Here is a 20,216-nt window from a genome sequence, read left to right as displayed (position 1 = left end):
TCAACTCGTTTGTCCTCGGGAGTTACTAACCATGGTACTAGGCGAGCCAGTTCGTTGAAGCGGTTGGTATACTCCAGATGATCCGCTCCTTTCATTCTAAACTCCAGAGTTCATGTTCTAATCTTTGAATTTCGTTCTTTGGACAGAAATGTTCCAGCATCAGTGTTTTGAGTTCAGCCCATGTCATGCGATTAACCGTATCTTGACCTTTTATCTGCACCGTAGTGTTCCACCACATTAATGCGTGATCAGTAAATGTAGAGGCAACATACTTGACAATGTTTTCGGGTGGACAATTGCTGATATTGAGGACAGATTCAGTTTTCTCGATCCACTTGATTAACTCGTTTGGCCCTTCAGTGCCCTTGAAATCAATCGGTTTACAGGCCATAAAGTTTTTGATCGAATATTCCTTTCGAGGGGGATTAGGGTTGTTATTGTTATTGTTTGGGTTCGGTGGGGGATTATTGTTGTTGACATTATTTGCATCAGGTGAGGGATTATTTGCATTGGTAGGGGCATTTGTTTTAGGTGGGGGATTATTATTTGTAACTGTTTCAGTGTTGGTTGGGGGAGCATTATTGATTTGTTGCTGGTTTGTTTGTATGTTGGCATTAACACCATCAGTTACTTGTGTTCCAATAAGTGGAATTACTGCTTGCATTTTCCGAGCAATCATCTCGGCTATTTCTGCCTCAGTCATGGGGTTTGCTTTCTTTGGGGCCATTCTATAATGATAAACAAATATAAACCAATTAATACTAATTCCAGTCTACGGCACTGTGTAATAATAATCACAATAAATGTTGTACAGGTAAACCAGATAACATACTGACATTTCACAAATTGTTCTGTACATTGATAATAAAAGGTACAAAGACTTAGCCTGATAAAGGCCAGTGCTTGCATGTATATATCAAAATCTTTCACTAAGTGACTATTAGGCTTAACCCTATAAGGGTCAGTGCTTGTTATAATGTACAAAATTGTGCCCCATATTAACATAACATACTACTATATTCATACATGGAGTATCAAAAGATCACGTACACATATTTGTAATATTCCGCATCTATCCATACAGACGATTGGCTAGCCACAAACATAAAAATAACAGGACCGTAATCACCCAGTAATAGTTCCACAGCCGAACTGTCACCCTATCCAAACACCAGTGGTGGTAGGCATCTGACTGCTGCAAGTTCAGTACTATCTGATGTAATGTCGATAAGTACTGGGTCACGTCCCTCCTCTCCTGGTTAATTTTAGCTATGGCTATCGAGTGGTCTATCACACGGTCAGTCAGGACAGCCATCCAAGAGTTGTTTCCTGCATTTGGGAGGTCAAGGCGAGGGGTAGGTATAATCAATGAACGGAAAGATGAAGTATCTGCCCTAGGGCGTGAAGGTCCTCCCCGGTCGTGGGTAGATCTGAATGGAATCGAGGTATGGTCAATCGGGGTTACCCTAATACGAGCAGTCTGTCGGACTCGCGCAGTAGCTGAAATCGTCGGCGACAGGTGTATAGGTGGAGTGGGTGATCTGGCTACTCTAGCAGGTGAACGATACTGACTGTTAACTTCGTTTTGATCCCTGCGTGGTGACCTGGGTGGATAGCTATCGCATATGTTGCCGGACAGATCAGGCACATTCCTGGGTAGCTCTCTAGAAATAACTTCTTCTTCCACCTCTTCCTCCTCCTCCTCCGGTTCCTCTTCTGGGTCCTCCTCTTCTGGATCCTCCTCTAATTCTTCCTCGGGATCCTCCTCAACAGAGATTACCGGTTCTTCTTTCGGTACGTAGTCGTTATTCCTTGACATGACTCTGCACAAAGGTTAGTTATAAGAATAATATCTATTGCTAGCGCTAACTATTGTCGAAAAGATTAATTAATTAAACAAAATTTAATATTAATTATATTGGAATATAATATTAGTTTTATTAAAATTTTAATTATTATTATTATTTAAATCAATATTGAATGTAAATGAATATAATATTCATAGTAAAATTTACCGTCATCAACAGTATCGTACGTACACGTATTCATACACCTTGTTCCAATTAAGCACGTATGAGTGTTATATATATATATATACTTTCACATTACCTTTTATACACATATGTTGCCACTTTTACCTAACCACACGTTCCGCGACTTCTCCCCGAATTCCCTCGTACAAGCAAGTCTGTTATTATGTTCCAGACCACAATAACTCACTTGCCCTACAAGTTCATCCCGACATCCAACAGTATATAATATTAATTTATTATTTAATTATTTTCCCAGAGTTAATCGAGCCTACGGTTATATTTTAGGTACCCTAAGGGATAACCTAATCCTTTATAACCAACGGCTCTGATACCAACTTCTGTCACACCCCGACTAGCACAATGCGGAAGCGTAAAACAGGAATGTAACAGACATCACTGGTATCAACACATTGTTTATAAAGAAACATTACAAACTTATTTACAATATATTACAACTCATGAAATAATGAGTATTCACAAGTTAACACTTTTAATCATGAAATAAGTATGTATGTATGTAAATGATGTAATTATGCTAAGCTACAGTGAAGCCTTGACTGTATGTGTTGCGTGCATCCATTTCCCACGCTCAATCAACCACTGTGGCCCCTTTCCGCCCACAACATGCCCCAAGTAGCTATGTCTAACACTACATAGCGTGTTGTATAATTATGGTCATGTGCAAACGGGGTAAAGCCTCAGCAATACATGCCGGCTCCGTTTGGGTTTGTCAAACCAATAGTACTATTTACAAGCGACCGGCTCGAAGTTAATCACTGTGTTGGTGGGGACTTTCGTGTGTTAGCACTTAGAGAATTCACATCAATACATGTTTCAGGTATGTATATATAATAAAACATGATTTTCACCCCAAAAGTTCGTAAAACTGTTTAAAGAGTGGGGTCATGAAACTCCCGGTTTAATAGATAATCAGTACTGTATCAGCTCGTGGTTTGTTTGGTCCGCTATCAGTAGTTTCTATAATCAATATTATAATAATATTAATATTTTAATATTATTATAATCTCAATACTAAACGGGCTTGTATAACAAATCTTGGTGTAGCTGGAACGCCCAGAATGTGTCAATAGGCTTAGGTTAAGAAGTTGTTCAATGTCTAATACTTAAAACCGAACTTGGCTCACTTTCCCCGTTTTCCCAGCTGGGTCAAGTTGTTTGTTTATGCAGTCAGAAAACAGTTGTGGGAAAATAAGCTTGGGTAAATGTATTAGTTAATAACATGATTAAGTTATATAGAAGGATCACATACTGGGGTCCCGAATTAGCCACGGGGCCCGTTTCCGTTTATTCAGTTTGATTAAGAAGAAACACGCACAATCCATCCGGATTGTCCAGGTTTTTCATAGAAAAGTTCGTTTTTACTTAATTAGTCCAAAAATATGATTTTTGATCACTCTTGGTGTTTTGATATTCCCGCAGGTTCGTTAGTCGCGAACTTGTCGGTTTTTATAAAAACTGAATTTGTTTAATCTTTAAATTAGCATAATTAATTAATCATTAATCATTAAATTATGAAAATTTAGCCACTAATCAATTAAAATATTTAGATTTTTATAAAAATATTTTTGGAATTATTTACTGATTTATTAATTTATAAAAATTCATTTTATCAGCTATATTTTGCCTGAAAATCGTCCGTTTACCCCAAACAATTTCCAAAAATTCCACAAAAATTCCTGAATACTTAACTCGTGTCCCGAAACAACCTGTATCAATTCCAGAATGTAAAAAGTTCGTGCAATATTCTTTTCGGCCCAAATTCAACTATAAAAATTCACACGATACACAAAACACCTTTAGACTTCTCCAAATGATCCCAAAAATCATATGTGATCAAAATACATCAAATCTGAGTTCCCAGAAAAATTTCATAATTTTTGAAGTATTTTAGCTATTTTTCCCAAATAAACGTCCCAATTCGGTAATAAATTTTTCAAATATTCTCGGATGGTCGAAAAATTAACAAATTTGAACAGGGATTCATTGACATGGTCCCTGATGTGCCTGAAAAATTTCAAGGCCTAATAATATCCACATTACAACCTTAACCTAAATAGCCCGTAAGCGAGTGTTTCTGCATTACCTTAGCGGTTTTGGTTCGTTTCCGCCTTTCTAATCAACGTTTCAAGCTCTTGAGCTCCTATGTAGGCTAGATACAAGTCCTATATCACAAACCAAGCAAGTTTCATCAATAGAACAGCCCTTTAACTTAGGGTTTCGGCTAGTGCACAAAAACGAACTTTTGAACTGTAAAAACGCCGTTTCAACCCTTTAATCCGTGTTTATGGCCAAAAAAAACTATCAAAACAGGTTCCTTACCATGTGTATGATCAAAACATGTTTATGGAACATTTTTAGGATTTTACATGGTTAGGAATGATTTTTAGCAATTAAGACATGTTTTTATGGTATTAATCTAGGTTAAACAAGTACAAAAGTTACTTATTTAAGCTCCTTACCTTAGGGTTTGAAGGATTCTGGAAAAATCAGCTTGCAGCTGCTTGGACCTCAAATTTTATAAACTAGAATGAATAACCAAGCTTGTGGAATAAGTTTTATAAAAAAAATGGGGGGTGGGGTGGGCTGGTCTGATCGGAAACTTCATGGGCCCCCCTTTGGGCTGTTTTGGCCCAATATTCTGATTTCTCAAGAACAAATACGAAAAGCCCGATCCAAATTTAGTTCGGGTTCGGTTTTTGGCACGAAAAACTTATCGGGTGCGTTAAACAGTGTGAAAACGAGTGTTTTTCGGCTAGTTTTGTGTAAAATTATAAAAACATACTATATGTTTGTAAAATCAAAAATATTTTCACGGATCGCTTAAAACATTTCCAATAAGTGTTTGGTAAGTCTTTTTCGGCTTAACGGATGATACAATGCTTGGTTTGTAACTATCTTTCGCGTTTAAATCTATAGCGGGTAGTTAAACAAGAATATTTTCGTTTAACTTGTTTGCTATCAAACTAAGACCATATTTCTAATATTTTAGCTTGTATAGATCGTATATCACTTATAGATGACCCCAGAGATATCTGGGTCATAACCCGACCCGTTCGGTTAATCGTTCGTTTGTTACGCAAAAGACGTTTATTTGCTTAATCGGTAAATACGTACTGAGGTGTACCTTGTTTTGGCTCAAATGTCACAGCTTCGGTCAGCCATGCAAAGCGAAACGTTTTCATGCGAAGAGAAACGCTCCCATGCGAAGCAAAACGCCCCTATGCGAAGCGAAATAGTTTCATGCGAAGCGAAACAGTTGAATGCGAAGCGAAATTCTTCCCTGTGAAATTTTATAAAATTCATTTTCTGATGCGTTTTTCAGCTCAACCCTAGCCAGGGGCGCTGCCCCTTGGACCCTGCTAGGGGTTGTCGCCCCTAGACCCCGCTACCAGGGGCGCTGCCCCCGGACCCCCGTTAGTTGAGGGTGTCATTGACTTAGATACAAGAAGTAGTAGTATTGGATATTTGACACTCGTAATGTGTTATACAGTTAGCCGTGCACAGCTAAAGAAGGGCATAACTATTAATGGCGAGAGAAACCGACTTTAGGTGAGTTTCTAGCCCCCTTATCGGTTATGTTTTTTTTGGGGCTGTGTGCATACTCCTTTGTGATAGTTGTTAATACACTTAACTTAAGTGGTAAGTGTATGATATGTGTATGTTATATGTATGACTAAGTATTGATTGTTATTATGGAATGTTTATACGAATGAATATGTACATATACGTATATGCATGACCAGAAGATATGTAAAGTATGCACGAATGAAAATGAATGTATGATCGAGTGACGTGACAGGTATGGTTATTGGAGACAAAGGGACCAGACCCTAATAATATCTGAAAAAGAAGGGAGCAGACCCTGATAATATCTAAGACAGAAGGGACCAGACCCTGGTAATATCTGAGACAGAAGGGACCAGACCCTAATAATATCTGAGACAGAAGGGACCAGACCCTAATAATATCTGTGATGATAGAGATAGAATAGCCTATGGTAAACCATAAGGTTTATGAAAGAAAGTATGTAAGTACGTATGCATGTATATAAGGTATATATGAAAGGAGTAATAGAAAACTAAGGTATGAATACGTATCTTCGGACGCGTATGAGTAACGGTATGAATGTATTGTATGTTAATTGATTAACTAGAACTCACTCAGCGTAGCTGACTTTTAGTATGCATGCAGGCAAATAGGTTGAGGCAGCTGGCTTAAGGAGGGACACAGGGCATGGACTGAAGAGACTGGCATCCATGATGAAGTGTTATTTATGAAAAGACAGTTGTATGTTAAGACAAGAATGAATGTTTTGTAATGTGATGTTTGAAGTTTTAAATTATTCCGCGAAAGTTTTAATTAACTCTGATTTTAGAATTGTGTTTATGAGTAAATCCAACACCAAAGTAGGGTTACCAGAAACGGGGCCTTACACAAAGTGCCTTACTTGCGCTAAAGTTAAGGCCGAGCATCAGCGACCATCTAGTTTACTTATGCAACCGCACATCCCGATTTGGAAATGGGAAGATGTAACCATGGATTTCGTGTTTAAACTCCCAACCACTCGAAACCGTCACGACGGAATTTGGGTTATTGTTGACCATTTGACTAAGTCCGCGCACTTCGTTCCGATTAATGAAAAGTTCTCGGTTGATCAACTCGCTCAAATCTATGTTCAACGTATCGTGTGTCGTCATGGTGTACCCTTGCGTATTATTTCCGATCGTGATAGTCGTTTTACTTCTCACTTTTGGTCATCCTTGCAAACTGTGTTGGGAACTCATTTGGACCTTAGCACCGCCTATCACCCTCAAACCGATGGGCAATCTGAGCGAACGATTCAGATGCTTGAGGATATGCTTAGGTCTTGTGTTTTGGATTTTGGTGGAAACTGGGACTCTCACCTCCATTTGATCGAGTTTTCCTATAACAATAGTTTCCACACAAGCATCGGTATGGCTCCATTCGAAGCACTCTATGATCGTAAGTGTCGTTCTCCGATTTGTTGGAACGAGATTGGTGAAACCCAAATCACCGGTCCTGAACTTGTCCAAGAGACCACCGATCTAATTGCGCAAATTCGACAAAATCTTTTAGCCGCTTGTAGTCGTTAATGCGGATAATCGTCGACGACCTCTTGAGTTCAACGTTGGTGATCGTGTTCTTCTCAAGGTATCTCCTTAAAAATGTGTTGTTCGTTTCGGTAAGAAAGGAAAACTATCTCCTCGATATGTTGGACCTTTCAAAATTCTTGATCGTGTTGGTAGCGTGGCCTATACTCTTGAACTTCCGCAAGATCTCGCGAATATTCATCCGACGTTCCATGTGTCGAACCTTAAGAAATGCTTAGCCGAGGAAAATCTCCACATACCAATTGACGAAGTGCGCATCGATGAATCTATGCACTTTGTTGAGAAGCCGGTGGAAATCATGGACCGCATGGACAAAGAGACCAAACGTAGTCGCATACCTTTGGTAAAGGTTCGTTGGGAATCTAAACGAGGCGCTGAATTTACTTGGGAGTGGGAAGACCAAATGCGAACTAAGTATCCCCATTTGTTTGATACGGATTCTTTAAACTAATTTCGGGACGAAATTTTCAAAAGTAGGGAATGCTGTGACATTCGTCAATTTTCGATTCGTTTTCGTATTTGTAAACCCGACCCGTTGGGTCGTTTCGATGTATTAAATATTTTGATAAAGTGATTCTCGACATTTAATGTTCATTATTCGTTGTTCGTTGTTATTCAATTGTTTATAAATTCCCGAGCTTTAACGTACAAATAAACGCGTAATTAATCCAAAACCGAACACTATTTAATTCGATTATTAAGTTTAGGGTTAAAAGTGTAAAATTTGAAAACTTATTTTAACTTAAAAGAATTTAAAATTTCATTTAAAAGGTTATGAAACTTGAGGGACTAGAAATGAAAATAATTCAAATTATATTATTAAAATACCCAACCCTAGCCGCCCCCCTCCCTCTTTCTCGTTTTTTTCCGGCCCGGTTTTCCGCCCACCGGAAAAACGGCTCCAGCCACCTCCAACCTTCCTTTAAAACACTTTTTTTTATAAATAAATTATATAAAACTCAATTATCTTCGTAAATACACCCTAACAACCTATTTAATTATCGTATAACAACCTATAAATCGCGATTAATACCCGTGAACCTCGCCCAAAAATCCGGATAACCAAATAAATGAATTAATGCGTATACGCTCCACCCCGTAGTATAAATAGAACCCAAACCTTCGTCAAACTCGCTCATTCTCTCCAATCCCCCTCTAATACACAGATTTCTCTGTAATTGTGAGCTTCTTTATTTTATTTTCCGGCAACTGGGTTCCGGCCAAAACAAAACATATTAAGGTAATTGTTATATGCTTGTTAATGTCGTTACACCAATAAACAAAACCCCTAAACTAATTGAAACGAACATGGAACAGAATCACCAATTGAAATTCTAGGGTTCTTCTTGAAGAAGATGAACCTGAAGTATATTATATATATATATATATTTTCTTATGTTTTCAACGAATGTAAACTCAGATCAACTGGTTAACGTGTATGGATAACAAACAACAGACCCAGGTTCGAAACCCGGGTCATGCATGCTTTCCTTCCTTTTTCTGATAACATGTTAGCATTATTATTATTTAACCAAAATTATTAGAAACTGTTATTATATTTAAAAAAGGGAAACCAAGCATAAACGAATGTTCATTCTAGCTCAACTGGTTACACACTGCACATGTAAACCTCAAGACCCGGGTTCGAAACCCGGGTCAGCCATATTCCTTTTATTTAATTTTTCACCTAATTAATAAATCCTTTTTAATGATTAAAAATCAAAATAAAATTATAAAAACCTTTTTAAGTTAAATAAAAATTATATAAATTAACTATAAAATTAATCTTACCATTTTACATTTAAAAATCAAGTTTCTCGTTTTCGTAAGTCGTTATTAAAAATCATTTAATAAACGTAAAGTAAACTTTAATTTTCTAAAAGTCGTTTCGTTAAAGCATTAATTATAATTACGACTTATAATCAATAGTTCAAGTATTTCTAATGTTTAAACTTCGTTTTCGTGCCATTAAAGTGCATAATTAACGTTAACAACCAACCTTTCGTAAAGCTTAAATAATAATAAAATAATCTAAGAGCTATAGAGTCAGTAATAAATTATAATAAAATAATAACTAACTTTTAAAGTTATTCATACAATTAGTCACCATAAAATCCCACTAGAATAGTCGTTAAAGCCACATTTATTCTTATTTATAGTTCGTACGGATTGATTGCTTCGGTTTCCTTTGAAGCCTTCGAGTTATTCCTATTCTTTTACTCCAAATATTAAGGTGAGTTTTCACAACCCCTTTTTAAATGTTTTAAATGTTTTGGGGTGGCATATGTATCCTTTATAAATTTCAAGTATTATTACTTCGATTGCTTACAAACTACAATTCAATCATGGACTTGTATGCTTATTTGCTTAATTGTTATATACGTGGAATTCAAGTGGTTGTCTCATTAAGTATGATCATACGCCCCCCTTTGCACTCAGGTCCATTTGTATCGAGTGGAAAAGGGACCTCATATCCAAGTACGTTGGTAGCCCCAACTGGAAAGGACGTTCGTTTGTTCTTTACACTCAGGTCCATTGCATCGAGTGTAAAGAACCCTTATGTGTTTTTCACAAGTTTTCATAGAATTGTATGGTTTTTTTTACGTAGTATCTAAATCGTGGAAGTCTCGCTAGCTATATTTATAGCTGACCATATTTTATACATATGTTACAGGTACCGTGATTAGAGGTTGAAGCATTGAAGACACTTAGATTACTTAGGGTATTTTAATAAAAGAACTATTGTTACGATTATGTTTTGGTTTGAACTTGTATTGTTATTTTCGAACTTGTGTTACTTGGCTTATTAAATTAATTAATGTTATTATTGTCACCAAATAGTGTCACGTGTGTTTGAAAAATCTGTACGTCACACTCGGGCGTTTCTGCTTTAGCCGGGGTGTTACAACACCTAGGCCCTAAATCGGGGTGTGACACTTAGGTTTAAGACGTTCGGATGGTATCATATTGATTTGTTACACTACTGGTACAGGTGAGACATTCATTATAGATAATAACACCAAAAATATAAATATTTAAATACAAATCCACTTTCAACGAAATTAATAACATCAAGAAAAATACATACAACTAGATTTTTTTTATTATTTATTTATGTTAACGTTGCAGGTTATATAACTTACTTTTAACTAACTTTTTTTCTTAATCCAATATTACTGAAAAGGTTATGGGTGTATATGAAAATAAATAGATAGTTAATTTAATATTATTTTATTATGACGGTTATGTGTGAAAGAATTTTTTTTATAGAAGTTTTATTTAATTTTAAATTTTTTTTACGCATTTAACTTTAACCTCAATCAATAAATAAAAAATTGTTAATAGAATTATTAAAAGATAAAAGCGTAATTGGTGTTAAAATGATATTTTTGTCTATGCAGTTTATGCGGTAAAAAATTAGTTAGCGGTTAAGGGTCACTATTTGAGATATAAGTTATTGTAGTGGGATAGCGGTGAGAAAACGGTAATTTTAATATCATGCATCATATATATATTAATAGTAATATCAAAAGTAAAAAAACACAAAAGTATCAATAAATGAAATATGATTCAATCATAAGTAATGAAATCTTCCTCCGAATCCACGTTAACTAAGGAATCGTTGGTAGACGAAATAGCGAGAACATGACTTTTCTATGGTTTAGATAAAAAAAAATTGGTTATAAACAAATAAAAGATCAAATTTAAAGTTTGAGTTATTTTGGTATTTTCTTAATTTAGTCAAAATATACCAACCTTGAAAATCGATGCTATGACCGCTATCTAGGAATAAAAAATCTGTCAAATGGTGGCCAATAGTGCCGCTAACAACGGTTCTGCTATTCTGGACCGCTATTGGCGTCGCTATTTTGCAAAGGTCACCGCTATCACACTGCTATCCCACCGCTATCACATTGCCATTAACTACATAGATTTTAGTGGATAAAAGAATTTGTTTAAAGAGAGATTAATTTATAAATTTAGTTTAACCAATTAATTTATAATAGTAATTAAGTTTTCTTACTGTTCCAATTAGCTCATTCATTCTTTTCTTTGTCTCAATTAGATCACTAAGTTTAGTTTAATATTCTAATCCTAGATTTTTTACCTATTCAATAGGTTACATGCTGACATGTCAATTCCTATTTGTTCAATGTTTATTTTATTGATGATGTGGATTGATATTTGAAAGTTCAAATTAGTGATGTATTGAAAAGTCAAAAGTCGAAGTAACAGGTGGGTTTTTTTTTAATTTATTTTTTCTTTAAATTATTATATTTAAATAAAATCACCATCATCCCTACCTTCATCAATTAATCAGTTCATAGCCTCACCACCTAACCTCCGATCATCTTCTCCGGTGACACATGTAACTTCCAAAGACATTCAATTTTTCCGATCTCTCTCACAAGCCGCTAAATGAAGCATCTAAACCATCAGCATCTCCTTGTTTCATATTTGCAACAGTTTTAAACAAAAGGGGTTTCAGATGTTCATGAAGTTGTTTATATGCATCTTATAATTTCATATTCAACTTCAAAATCCGACCCTATTCTTGACCTGCAACTTATTCAAAAAAGGTAGCCGGAGAAGACAACTTTTGCAAAAAGTGGAGTTGCGATTGCATAACAGTCGAAGGAAATGGTGGTGATGGCATAATTAGAGGGAGGAGAGAGTCGGCGGCCGGAACTGATGAAGACGGTAGTAGGAGAAGACAACAGTTGCTTTCTTATGAAAGAGTTGCTCAAGTCATCGACGGTGGCAACGCAGATTATGGTAACGACGGAAATTTTGAAAGTTACTGCTAATCAATTGAGTTGTAATAGCGGACGGTTTTTCAATAAAATTCATCTTTTGAATCAAAGATTTTGCACCATCAATTGGCAAGTGACAGTGAGAATTTTTGGTCAATACACTGATGCTATGTTGTATAATTGAAAAAACATTTAAAAAATAGGAATTGACATGTCGGCATGTAACCTACTGAATAGGTAAAAATCTAGGATTAGATCGTTAAACTAAACTTAGTGATCTAGTTGAAACAAAGAAAAGAACGAGTGACCTAATTGAAACAGTAGGAAAACTTGGTTACTATTATATAAAATTATCTCATTTTTTTAACTACACCAAATTAGTAATACTTTTTCTTAGTAACTCAACTTATAGTTTTTCTATGTAACTCAACTTAAGCAGTGATAATGAATTTTGAAAAGCGATAGATAAAAGTGAAATTTTAATATTAAAACTTCAAATTTTAAATTTTAACGCTTATTAAATGTCACTTTTAAGTCATATTCGGATTAACTTCTTTTGAAAAATAATAGTTAAACTAAAATTTAAACATTTTAATAGGTTATCCATGTACTAGACGAAGAAATAAACATAAGAGGGAAGTCGTGTGTTCGATTCATAACACGACTATATCTTTGAACTTCATCCGTGTAGGTTGGCGTTAGCGAGTCCGTAGAGAAATATTGGTAAGATTCAGTTAGATTTTAATTCACCGAATATTAGTTTGTGGTTGAATATGAGATATATTGTTGGAACGGTATGATTCCAATGTTTTGTGTCGATAATTGGATCAGGGAGGAACCGTAAAGAATCACTTTCCAACACTTTTCTTCTTAGAAAACGAAAAAGAGGCCAGGATTACGGGCCGGTTGGTAATGTATGAAGGGGAGGTGTGTGGTGTGTGGAATTGGTCAAGGCGACCGTCATCGATGGAAGAGGTAGAGGAATTAAGATCGCTACTGAGGTTGTGTGAAATACCAAAGGGGTTCGGTTTGAGTCAACCAAGGATAGATTGTGTTGGGAATTAAATAGGTCGAACGAATTCATGGTGAAGAGCTTAAAACAAAAATGGAGGAGTAGAGCCAAATAACTTTAGGTCATTCATTCACATGGAATAGTCGGCTCCTGAAAAAGGTGTGTATATTAGCATGGCTAGCGGGCTTGAAGAGACCAACTTTAGTGGCTTTGGATAAGAGAAATATATTAACTTCGAGTCGGTCTTATTCCTAGTTTGCGGGAATCAAGAAGAAATAGTGGAGCATATTCTTATCTCGTGTTCTTTTGCATAGAATGTTTGGCAAGTAATCTCGATGTGCTGTGGATCACCTTCGGTATATGCTTTTTGTGTGTGGGATTTGTTGGATTACATGCGTACCCGGACTTCTTGAAGGTGACAAACAGGTATTCGATGCAATTTGATTTGGAGCATTTGGAAAGCTAGAAACGAGTTGGTGTTCAAGTTCAACGGGAGGATGGTACAACTATCAAGTGTGGTGGAGGAAATAAAGACGCTTAGTTTTTTTATGGATGAGGAATTGGCCAAGACGGCCTAGCTTATCTTGTGAGTGAAGATGTGATTTTAACTTGTAATCGTGTAAAAACATTTAGGTGATTTGATGTTTTTGATGGTCGTAAAGTTTGTTATGTTGACCGGTTATACATATATATATAGAATTTTAGCTGGTCGTTAAAAAAAAAGAAAAAGAGAAAATCATGTTCGATTTAACTTTATTTATTAAGCATTTCTTGTTCGGTTTAACTAGTTTAACAAAATGGATTATAATATTCAACCCAAAACCTATTAAATATCATGTGATGTTCATGTGATCTATATGGTGGTTAATGCTTTGCACATATGCGAGTTTCAATAAGTGCACAAGCCAAATAAGTTGATGAAAATGGATTTGCAAAACCACCAAGAACCGAAAGGCTATCCCCACAGGCCCACATACTCCATCACACCAATATCCAAACTCCTTTCATACAATACACTACAAAATACTATATTATTTTGAAAATAATTACAACATATCCTATTTACAAGTAATGAATTGTTTCCATAGCCAATTATAGCTACCAAAAGAACAAAACATTTAACAAATCACAACATTCTATATCTTAAAAACATTTCTTGCTTCACCTACCTAAGCATGTCATTGGCTTGCAATTGCAACCCACTCAACACTGGCGAAATACTAGCAGTACTACCATCTCCGGAAAATGTAGGGTGGCCGAGAGGTGTCGGCCTATCGGGAATCGCAGGCACCTCAATATCACCTTCCAACATCTTCAATGCATCCATAATTGTAGGCCTTAAAGCCACCATCACATGAGCACACAATATCCCCACAAGCACAAATCTTTCCATTATCCCTTTAGGGTTCACACCCTCATTATTCACACCATGTTCCAACAAACACGGATCCAAAACTTGCCCCATTTTCCCTTCTTTTATAAGTGACCAAGCCCAATCAGTTATCAAGAACCCGCGAGGGGGGTCAGTGCTTGACAAGTCAAGCGCTTTCCTCCCACACATAATCTCCAGAATCACTACTCCAAAACTATAAACGTCACTTTTTTCAGTCAGCTGACCGTAAAGAGCATACTCTGGAGCTAAATACCCGTGGGTTCCAGCTACTCTAGTAGTGAGATGAGATTGGCCTTCTCTACTTTGTTTAGCTAACCCGAAATCCGCCACTCTAGCTCTCATAGTCGCGTCTAGAAGTATATTTGTAGCCTTGATATCTCTGTGATAAATAGCCGGTTTGACTCCATAATGAAGATAAGCTAAACCTTTCGCTACATCTAATATTATGTTCTTTCTTTGAGGCCATGTTAATGGTGGTTTCCGATTCATTGGAAACAAATGATCATCAAGATTCCCATTCGACATGTACTCGTAAACAAGGTACCGTTGATCATCCTGTCTCTCGTAACCATCTTCTTCACCATGAATGCAGCATCCGGTTAACGGGACAAGATTTCTATGCCTCAAATTACTAATAATTTCAACCTCATTACAAAACTCGTCATTCCCCTCGAATTCCGATTCTATTATCTTTTTAACCGCAACAACCGACCTGTCAGGTAACACGCCCTTGTAAACCACCCCGAACCCACCTCTACCTATGAAATTCTTTTGTGAGAAGCTATCGGTTGCCTTTTCGAGCTCGTGAAACTTGAACCATATAGAGCCCGTATTGGGCCGCCTTCTTACCCGACCCGATTCAAATTCATCCGGGCCCGATTCATCGACCCTTTCTTGCTTCCTGATTCTATCCCACCAAAAGTATAATCCCAGAAAACTGGAGGTTAAAACAACAGCCACAAGAACACCTACTAATCCAAATATCAAAGGCAGATGACTATTCTTATGGGTTTTGGGTAAAATGTTGATCCCGAAAGTGCACGAAACCGCCCCATTGCTTTCGGGCCCGAATTGATTCGCAATCCCGGCAGCATAAAGAACAGCAAAGTAAAAACAATTATTCGAATGCGAAGCGTTACCGTCTATCTTATTCAATTCGGCATTCACCGTAAACCCCGCATCGACACAATTAGCACAGGCAGTAAGATCAGTGAGATCACTCCGACACGCGGTATCCAGCAGCGTATTCGTCCCCAATTTCCGGTGCCAATCTTGAACAGTCTGAATAGCAGCACAGGTATTGGACGAAATGACAAACTGTAAAGGGTCAAAACAAAAGGTCGCGAGATTGTTGGGGAGCGAGAGCGAGTCGAGCTTGGTCTGGAAATCGGATAAACAAGCCGAGGAGGTTGCGAGATCGGGTAGATTGAATTCGGAGGTTGTCTTGAGGTGTTGTGCTAAACTGATGCCGTAGACGGTAAGTAATGTTTGACAGCAGCCGGTGGAGTTGCTGACGGGTTTTGTGGAGTCTCCGGAGTGGCGGCAGTCGTTGGTTGGCCATGGGATTCGAAGTACGTAGTCGAGGTTCATGGGGCAAGAAGTAGTTTGAGACAGAACTGACGAGGAAAACAAGAAGAATATTGTGAACACGGCGGTTGTTAGGAAGATATTCATGGTGGGTTGTTGGGTAAATGCATAGAGATCTATCAGGATTGATTCTAATATACAAAGAAAGAATAATAATATGAGGAGGAGGAAGTAGAAGTGAAATTGGGTAGATGGTGGAGATTTCTTAAATGGCTGGCTGTGGTGGATTATTAAGGAAAGATCGTAGAAAAGATGTCGATCATCGGAGTAAGTGGTGATGTTGATGTGCCTAATACGATAAAACTAACCAGCCAATCCGCAAGTGTACTTTGTTAAATACATGTTAGCCGGTTAAATAAGTCAATGACTAATAAAACTCTTCCTTGCTTGCATTATGTATTTGCCGGCTTAGATGTGGGGGTGTTTGGGATTCTTTATTTTAATTAATTTATAACTTTTTTTAAAATTTTAGAAAGTGTTTTGGCTTAGAATTTAAGCCTATCACAAAAGTTATAAAAAAATTAAAAATAAGGAATCCCAAATACCTCTAAAAGTTTACATGTCACAACTAAATGTTGGAGGTGTTGTTTTTTGATTTTATTTTCTCTTTTGTTTTTTGTTTAAAAATATCATAAATATATAATGTTTTAGCTAGGGTAATGCAAGAAACCGAAAGGACTGATCCGAACCGAAAGATTCAATCCAAAAAAACTGAACTGAAACAAAATTGAGGGTTTTAGTTTATGTTTTTGTAAAAATTAAACTTACGGTTTGGTACGGTTTTGTGTAAAGCCTCAAACCACCCCGGGTACCCCACAGTTGGTGATCATTCAAAACACTTGTAAAATAATTAAACTTAAAACAATTCACTTCATTAAAATAACCATTTCAGAGTATAATTCAGCGAAAAATATAAATAATAAAATAAGTTCCCAAAACCAATTTAAATAAATGTTAAAAAGAAAACATTTATTATTATTGAAACATCCGACTAAGTATGCTCTCCACCGTCCAAGTAGCTTCGTGCACGTCCAAGCGGTAATGTATCCATCTCCTAACCTGAAACTCACACTAACATGCACACAAAGTCAGCTTGAGCTGAGTGAGTTCAAGTTTTTATAAATAACATCTATAATAATAATAATCATAATAGTCATTCCAAGAGTTTTAAAATAAAAGGGATATAACAGTTAGGCCAAATAAACGGGATAACACAGTTAGGCCATCATCAACAATAAGTAATCATCCTTATAAATATATATACATATATATAAACATCCTTATAATTATATATAAACATCCTTATAATTATATATGAAAGCATCCTTATAATTATATATCTACATATATATCATCCAAATAATAACATCAGGGTCGAGCAAACGTACAACCCAAACACGTAACATCAACGCATGCAAACACAAAATAGGCATACGCACATCAGTAGTCGAAACGACTACAACATCGCCAAATATAGGCCAAACAATAATGTATGTGTATATATATATATATATATTAACATCCCAAGGCCTACCATATACTAGCAAGCCTATATAAAATCGTTTAAAACATTTCATCAAGAAAGAAAACACTTAGATGTGCATGCTAGCCCAAAATTTAAAAAGAGTTAAAAAGGGCATCATGAACTCACCTGAAATCGATTGAACACCTGCAACGAGCTAGGAAATCCCTAAGTGCACACTCACAAGTAAGGGCCTGTAAATAGTACACAATGCGTTACTAAACAAGACCGTAAGAACACTCTTGCCTAATGGGTCGTTCGAACCTAACACTTTGGCCCAAGGCCCAACACATTGGCCCAAGGCCCAACACTTGGCCCAAGGCCCAACCCATACCCAATTACTTTACCTCAGCCCCTAAAACCTTTCAACTAACTAAATCCCCCGTTTAAGCCTAAAACGAACTTATCGATTAATAACGAGTAAAATGTATAGATTTTAGCGTGCGAAAATGCATTTAATTACATAGGATACCCTTTGAAATAAATTATTAAGTTTTTACCAGACCTTAATAAATGTCTTAGATTTATAAAAATATTTTTATTATATTTTTCTATTGGACAAAAAAATTATAAAAATTCCTCCAACACAGCAAGGTACGTGCAGCTATTTCAGTGTGCAACAAAATGGTTTTATTTTTATAAAATTCATTACCGAACCAAATTAAACGATTCCAATTGGCTTTGGTTCCTAACTCAAAATACTAACTTCCAGAAGTGGAACCAACCAATTTGGACCTGTAGAAAAAAGGTTATGACGTCGGGAAGACAGACCAGAGTCCGTCATCCCGTATCAGCTTTGACACTCGATTTTATAAATTCATAAAAACCATTTAAATCTCGTTCAAAAATTACGTATTATACATTTCTGGAAACTAGACTCAAAGTAGAATATCATGGAGTCAAGAATCGATCAAAAACCATGGATTACCATCGCGTTACAGACTCTACAATAAACGTATACGAATCTGTCAGCAAACTGTTATCATCAAAACTTAACCTTAACGACCAATAAGAGCGTTAATATGATCAATTAAGATGTAAAAGACATGGGGAATCATAAAACCGACCTTGAATTGAAGTTTTCACGGCCGAAACTTGGCTGGGCAGAAGAAAAACGAGCAGGGGGGGTCTTAGCTGCGATCGGCTGCTGAAATAGGGTTTAGGGTTTTTTGTTTAGTGTTATATTATAAAACATTTTCATTCTAGCCCCCGGAATTTAATAATGATGCAACTTAGAAGAAATGTTAAGCGATTAGACGTATCAGGATGACGTAAAGGCTTCCGAGAAGCGTCGGATAAATCCCGAGAATTATACATACTCTACAAGCTTTAATTCCTGAAACCGGAATTAACGGGCGTTACAAGTCCACCCCCCTTACAATGGGATTCGTCCCCGAATCCCGATGCGACACGAACAACTGCGGATAATGCCTCATCATCTCGTCCTCGGACTCCCAAATGGCCTCGGAACCCCTACGGTGTTTCCACTGCACCTTAACCTGTCTAACCACCTTATTCCTCGAACGCCTCTCCTGACGGTCAAGAATAGCAATCGGTTGTTCGACGTAGTTCAGCTTATTATCGAGTTCAATATCATCGAAAGGCATATGGACCTCTTCATCCGCTAAGCATTTCCTTAGATGGGACACGTGAGAAATAGGATGAACCCCCGCGAGCTCCTCGGGCAATTCCAGCCTATATGCTACCTCACCGACTCGGGCTAATATACGGAACAAACCAATAAACCTCGGACTGAGCTTCCCCCTCTTACGAAAACGAATAATGCCCTTCCAAGGAGAAACTTTCAACATAACCCGATCTCCAGCCTCGAGCATAATAGGTATTCGCCTTTTATCCGCGTAAGACTTTTGTCGGCCTTGGGCGGCCTTCATAAACGCCTAAATTTTATCGAGCTTCTCAGTCTTAGCCTCAACTACCTCCAACTACCCAACTGTTTCTGTCCAATGGAACCCCAACAGACTGGAGTCCTACACCTCCTACCATACAGCATCTCAAACGGTGGCATCCCAATCGTGGCGTGATAACTGTTATTATACGAGAACTCTACCAACGGTAAGTGACGATCCCAACTACCACCAAAGTCGATAACACAAGCCCGCAACATATCCTCGAGAGTCTGAATGGTCCTCTCGGACTGACCATCCGTCTGCGGGTGATAGGCAGTACTAATAAGGAGTTTGGTGCCCATCTCCTCGTGAAACCTTTTCCAAAACCTGGAGGTGAAACGCATATCCCTATCCGAAACAATAGATACCGACACCCAGTGCCTAGAAACGATCTCACGAATAAACACATCGGCCAACTGCTCGGAATTAAAAGTCTCTCGGATCGGCAAGAAATGTGCGCTCTTGGTCAACCTATCGACAATTACCCAAATGGTGTCATAACTACCCTTAGGTGTACGAGGCAATTTAGTCACAAAATCCATAGTAAGATGCTCACACTTCCACTCAGGTATTTCTAAAGGTTGAAGCTTCCTGAACGGCTTTTGATGCTCGGCCTTAACTTGTAGATACGTCAAACACTTACTCTCATACTGAGCCACCTCAAACTTCATCGCAGGCCACCAATAATTCTTCTTCAGGTCTTGGTACATCTTGGTCGCGCCCGGGTGAATAGAATAGCGCGACTTGTGTGCCTCATCTAAAATTTTACCTCTGAAACCTCCATACCTCGGTACCCATAAACGCCCATCCTTATACTTCACCCCATCACCGACGTCTTCCAACAACTTTTCCTGA

The 20,216-nt window shown here is 37.3% G+C and overlaps 1 pseudogene; it reads right to left on the bottom strand.

Annotated features, from left to right (window-relative positions):
• Positions 1-13,950: 13,950 nt before the first annotated feature.
• LOC143542096 (putative receptor-like protein kinase At1g11050 pseudogene) lies at positions 13,951-16,044 on the bottom strand (annotated as a pseudogene).
• Between the last annotated feature and the right edge of the window lie 4,172 nt (positions 16,045-20,216).

This window comes from Bidens hawaiensis, unplaced genomic scaffold (genome assembly GCF_021521415.1).
Source record: "Bidens hawaiensis isolate Kalapana, Puna unplaced genomic scaffold, B.hawaiensis_p1.1 tig00012775_1, whole genome shotgun sequence".
In the NCBI taxonomy this organism is placed as follows: Eukaryota; Viridiplantae; Streptophyta; class Magnoliopsida; order Asterales; family Asteraceae; genus Bidens; species Bidens hawaiensis.
The sequence above is the reverse complement of the archived record's forward strand: the minus strand, read 5'-3'. Positions and strand labels throughout refer to the sequence as shown.